Here is a 6000-nt window from a genome sequence, read left to right on the forward strand (position 1 = left end):
TAAAACTACCAAATGCATTGTCCCTAAATAACTAGTATCGAATACAGGGGTGGACAAATTTTTTTTCTATAAAGAATCACATAGTAAATAATTTCAGCTTTGTGGTATATATTGTTTCTTTAGCTACTACTCAACTTTAATACCATAATATGAAAATAACTATAGCCATTATGTAAACAAATGAGCAAATTAATCTGTTTTCTATTAATACTATTTACAAAAACAGGTGATGGGTCTCATTTGACTGTAGTTAGCTGGCCTTTGAGTTAATAGCTATCTTGAAGTTCATAAAGCAAGTCTGTAACATTATTTTATAAGATTCATATGACAAAAATCTTATACTGATTTTGCCCACATGTGCAACAAACAGTAATTAATTTCCTATGTGTGAGGAATTGAGTTACGTACTAGGTATAGGAGGGGAATAAGGCACAATTTCTCTCCTGGTAGAATTCAAAGTCAAAGCTAAAGAGACAAGTCTTTAAACTGGTAGTTACTATATAAACTGAGGTAAATATTATATCCACTAGAGGCCTGGTGCACAAATTCGTGCACGGGTGGGGTCCTTTGGCCTGGACAGAGATCGGGGCTGATCAGGGGGGCCAGCTGGCTGGTGGGAGGGACCGCAGGAGGTTGGCTGTGGGAGCGAAATGACCACCAGGGGGCAGCTCCTGCATTAAGCATCTGCCCCCTGGTGGTCAGTGTCTGGTGATCAGTGTGCGTCATAGAAATCACGTGACCGGTCATTTGGTCATTTAGTCGCTTAGGCAATGTATATATATATGTATATACACACATACACACAATGCTAAGAGAACAGAGAGTCAGAACTGATTAGCTTGTCCTTGTTCTGTGTTATACGACCACATAAGTCTTCAATAAATAGGTCACCGAGTTTATTAATAGTGTCCAAGAGAATACATCGAACTTGAAATTCCCCTTCTCCCAAGATGCAAAGTGCTGATTTCTCATCTCAATTGTATTTCTAATGCAAGTATCATCCTTTCAGACTTGTATCCAGTGGAAGCAGCCTGCCTACACCCACTCTATCTGCTCCAACACCTGTGGGATAAAACACACCCAGGCCTAATTCTTGGGAAGGAATCCTACACCTTGCTCCTGAAGTCCCAGGTTTGGCATCAGGAGTGTGGATTTTGGAATAAGAGAAGTCTCCATTCAAATTCAGACTCCCAACACCTATAAACATAATAGGGCTGGGGAACTCATCCTCAGTTTCTTCATCCATAAAGTAAGAAGAAGAAGAATGTTCATTATAGAAAAATTTGTAGTAATTAAATGAAATACAGTTAGGAATTACCTGCCATTTGGTAGGCATTTAGTACCTCTTACCTATTGCATAGGCAAGCTATACCGTGGTTCTGATCGCATCTTAGACACTGCTCCCGCATGCTGCTGCCTGTTACCAACTAGAGAGCCAGGGCCTAAACACATCACATTTCATGCATGCCTCTAGCCTGTTTTCTGCTTCTTGCTTTATATCTAAGAAAAATTAAATGAGCTATCGAGATCCAAAATATAATTTTCTTACTGAGTGCTTATTAGATTCCAGACACTGAACTAAATGCTATATTCATTAAATCATTCAATCATCACACACTCCTTTTAACCCTAATATTATTCCAGTTTTAAAGATAAAGCATTTGAAGTTTAAGACAGTTAAGTAACTTGACTTTAGGAAGTAGCAGACTTCTTCAGGCGGTTCCTTTTAAAAGTTAAAAGTCACAGTCCAAACCCAGTGTGAACTCATCTATTATTCCAGCATAAAAGGCCTTTACACAACTAAGTTGGAACAGTAAGCTTGTTAGTTATCCATCTACATAACTACATTTCTACACACCTATTTATGCATCTATTTATGTGTCTATGACTCTACCTATGTATCAATGTATCGATCTACCTTTCTAACTTATTCTGATTAAGAGATAAAATTCATCATACTCTTTCCAAATACTACAAATATGCCACTGCAACACACAAATGAACTCACTGATGACTAAGCCTAGAAAATTTTCAAATGGCATGTTTTCATTCTTTCCTTCTTTTTTGTTTGTATGTTTCTTTCTTTCTTTTATTTTTTTATTGATTTCAGAGAGAAAGGGGGAGGGAGAGAGAGAAACATCAATGATGAGAGAGAATCATTCATCAGCTGCCTCCTGCATGGCCCACAGTGGGGATCGAGCCCACAACCCAGGTATTTGCCCTTGACCAGAATCCAACCTGGAACTCTTTACTTCCCAGACTGACGCTCTATCCACTGATCCACCGGCTAGTGCAGCCTTGGGCAAACTACGGCCCGCGGGCCGGATCCGGCCCGTTTGAAATGAATAAAACTAAAAAAAAAAAAAAAGAGAGACCGTACCCTTTTATGTAATGATGTTTACTTTGAATTTATATTAGTTCACACAAACACTCCATCCATGCTTTTGTTCCGCCCTCCGGTCCAGTTTAAGAACCCATTGTGGCCCTGGAGTCAAAAAGTTTGCCCACCCCTGGCTAGGGCTATTCTTTCCTTGTTTTAACATTACTGTGATATTATTATTTTTCAGTCTGCTCCATGCTATTTTCTTTGTGTATTTTAGAGCTAGCTCTTTTCCTCAAGAACTTATTTCCCTCTGCTACACAGAAACATGGACACATTTTAACTCTCAATTTATCAGCACTTTACACATACACATCTAATAGCTAGACCAGAGTTTACAAAATTTAATGCTTCTAAAGATCAGGTGGAAAATGCATCTCAGAGAAAGGCAACAGGTGACAATTTTCCTTGCTGATTATTTTACTCAATGGTGAAGGACGGCTCTGCCTGCTTCAACTGTTGAGGGGACATTAGGAACTGGTAAGGACCATGTTAGCCTTGCCTTCACCTTGGAATCACCAAGGAAGCTTTTTTTGTTTAATTAGACTTTTTATTTTAAGACACATGCATTTGTAAAGACTATTATAGAGAGTTCCTATGTATGCTTTTTTACCATTCTCCAAATAGTAACATCTTGCAAAACTATAGCACAATAATAGCACAGCTAGAATAGTGACATTGATACATTTAGAATACATCCATCACCACAAGAATTTCTCATATTGCCTTTTTATAGCCACATCCATATACTTTCCCTCCACGTCCTCCTCAATTTCTAACAACCATTCATCTCATCTCCATTTTTCCAGTTTTGTTATTTCAAACGTTGGTATATAGGTAGAACCATATAGTATGGAACTTTAATTCTCTGGAGATTCATTTCAATACCATGATGTCTTTGTAGTTCTTGCCAGCGCTAACGGTGTGTTATGTAGGTTGATTTTTCAGCCTGATTGTACCCAGTGCATAACTGAATCCAAGTGTACATAGTATTCTGCTTTATTCTGATGATCCGAGATCATAAAAGGGAGTAGTAGTACCAATTCATTTTTAATACCATAACAAAATGAGGGGGGGAAATCCATGGAATTTGGAGCAGAGTAAGATTACTTTTTTCTCAGTCTTAAGACAAGTTTTGTGGAAGAGGCAGATTTTGAAATGGGCTTCAAATGAGAAGTCTCAATTGGATATATTAGATGTAGGTCAAGTCTAGACAAAAACCTACATGAATAAAGAAGAAAGTCAGTTAAGCTTGACTTTCCTTGTGCCATTGCTTAGCTGTTACTTAGCATAAATTGCTTGTTTTCATCTCAGGCTTTCCTATTATCTATTCCACACTTCATGGCAGTAATTTGATCTTAGCTTTAAATTCACCCCTGTAGACTCAGCAATAGGGATTTTTGCAAACCCTATTTCTCCTCTGGCTCTGCCAAAAGGAGGCAGCAAATGGGGCCACTCCTTCCTCTTCCCCTCCCATCCTGGCAGCATCATCTCATCCTCGCTTCACTGCACAGTAACAGTATTCTTGCAGAAGCAACAGTTGAATCCAGATCATAATTGTTCTAAATCTCACAGAACCAGGCCTCCTCGGGCCCCCCTCACATGCACTAGCTCCAGTGTGGGACCCTCCTCCTCAGAGATTTAGGTGCCTGGTCACAGGTCCTAGGGACCCTCCTCCAGCTCAGACGCTTCCGTGCCAGCTGTGCGGAACCCTGGCCTCAGAGGTCTAAGTTTCACTCTGTAAGACTCCTCCTCTTCCAAGCCTCTAGGTTGACTAACAATTTCAACCTCTTTCTCTTGCTTCAGCAGTCTTAGGAGTTGTGGCTGTGCCCTGTCAATGCTGCTACCGTGATACACTGCAGTTCTCTTTTTGTCTTTGCTGATACCCACTTAATAATATTATACCTGCTCAAATATCGGTGTGGCTTCTGTCTGCCAATAGGACTCTGATTAACTCGAAAATATATGAGATCCAATTTCCTCTTTGGATTTGTCCTTAAAATCCATATTTTCTAAACAGGGCCTAGGAAATATTTACATTATTCATTTTGACAGTTCATTTACTCAATATCCACTGAGTACCTTTGACATGTCAGCAACTGGGTTAAAGCTGGAGATACAAAGAAGGGTAAGACCCAGTTTCGCATTCCAAAGGGCTCACAGTGCCATGGGGAGATAGAAATGCAAAGATACAATTGCAATTGCAGGATTACAAGTAGAATGATGAAAGACATAGAGATAACACACTTTAGAGCAGTGGTTCTCAACCTTCTGGCCCTTTAAATACAGTTCCTCATGCTGTGACCCAACCATAAAATTATTTTCGTTGCTACTTCATAACTGTAATGTTGCTACTGTTATGAATCATAATGTAAATATCTGATATGCAGGATGGTCTTAGGCAACAGCTGTGAAAGGGTCGTTCAACCGCAAAAGGGGTCTCGACCCACAGGTTGAGAACCACTGCTTTAGAGAGTGATAGCATGCAAGGGACTAAGGAGGGGTTGTCCCATCTGAGTATAAAGAATACACCGACAGCCTGGCCAGTGTGGCTCGGTGGTTGAGCATCAACCTATGAACCAGGAGGTCATGGTTCTATTCCCAGTCAGGGCACATGACTGGATTGTGGATTCAAATCCCCAGTGTGGGGTGTGCAGGAGGCAGCCGATCAATGATTTTCTTTCTTCATTGATGTTTCTATCACTCTCTCCCTCTCTCCCTTCCTCTCTGAAATTATATATGTGTGTATATATAGATTACACAGACAGCAGGCAGGCAGTGGAAGGGGTGGGGGAACTCAAGGAAACACAAAATCACTTGAACTAGTGGAACTATCCGGTATCATCAAATAGTATTTATTGGTTACCTGAAGAGTACATTGTTATGATGACACTGAAAAAGGATATTTGAAGAGGTGTTAATGGAGGTCCTTGTTAACATGCTGGAGAGCTTTAACTTTATCCTTTAGGCCAGACACATTAAAAAGTTAATTCACTGCAATCCTCTAAACATTGGGAGACTTCACACAAATTTCTGGCTTTCCTTAAAATATCAGACCATCTGGCTACACCAGACCCACATTTTGTGCTATGACAATGATGCTGGATATGAGTAATTACTGCCCTCTTTAGGTGTAATCCGTGCTTTCCAGCTGATCAAAGTCTACTTGCTTTTTTTTTTTTTTTTTTTTTTTACTAAATTATGTACCTGGTTGACCTATTTAGGCATTTGACAGGCTGCTTTACTAAGTGAGAAATGTTTAAGCAGGGGAATTCCATGATTAAATGTATAGTTTAGAAAAATCACTGGAGGTAATATAGTAAATGATCTAGAATGAATAGGAAGGCTAGATGGTGATGCTCTAAAGCAATGATGCCGAAAGCCTTTTAAGAGGCAATGGTAATAGGGGTGGAAATAAAGGGGCTAGATATAAAAACTAAATGGAAAAATTAGGATTGACAAGATAAGAGGGATTAGGGGGAGTGAAGATAAATGCACCCATTATTTACAGGGTTTTTGGCTTTGATGTCCAGTACTAAAATGCTATATGCAGGGTATCACCCCAAAAATGTAGACACACTTTAATAGCTGTTAGCTCAATTTTGAAAATGAAATGCATT

The sequence above is a fragment of the Myotis nattereri genome (assembly GCF_964212035.1).
Source record: "Myotis nattereri genome assembly, chromosome: 16".
Classification (NCBI taxonomy): Eukaryota; Metazoa; Chordata; class Mammalia; order Chiroptera; family Vespertilionidae; genus Myotis; species Myotis nattereri.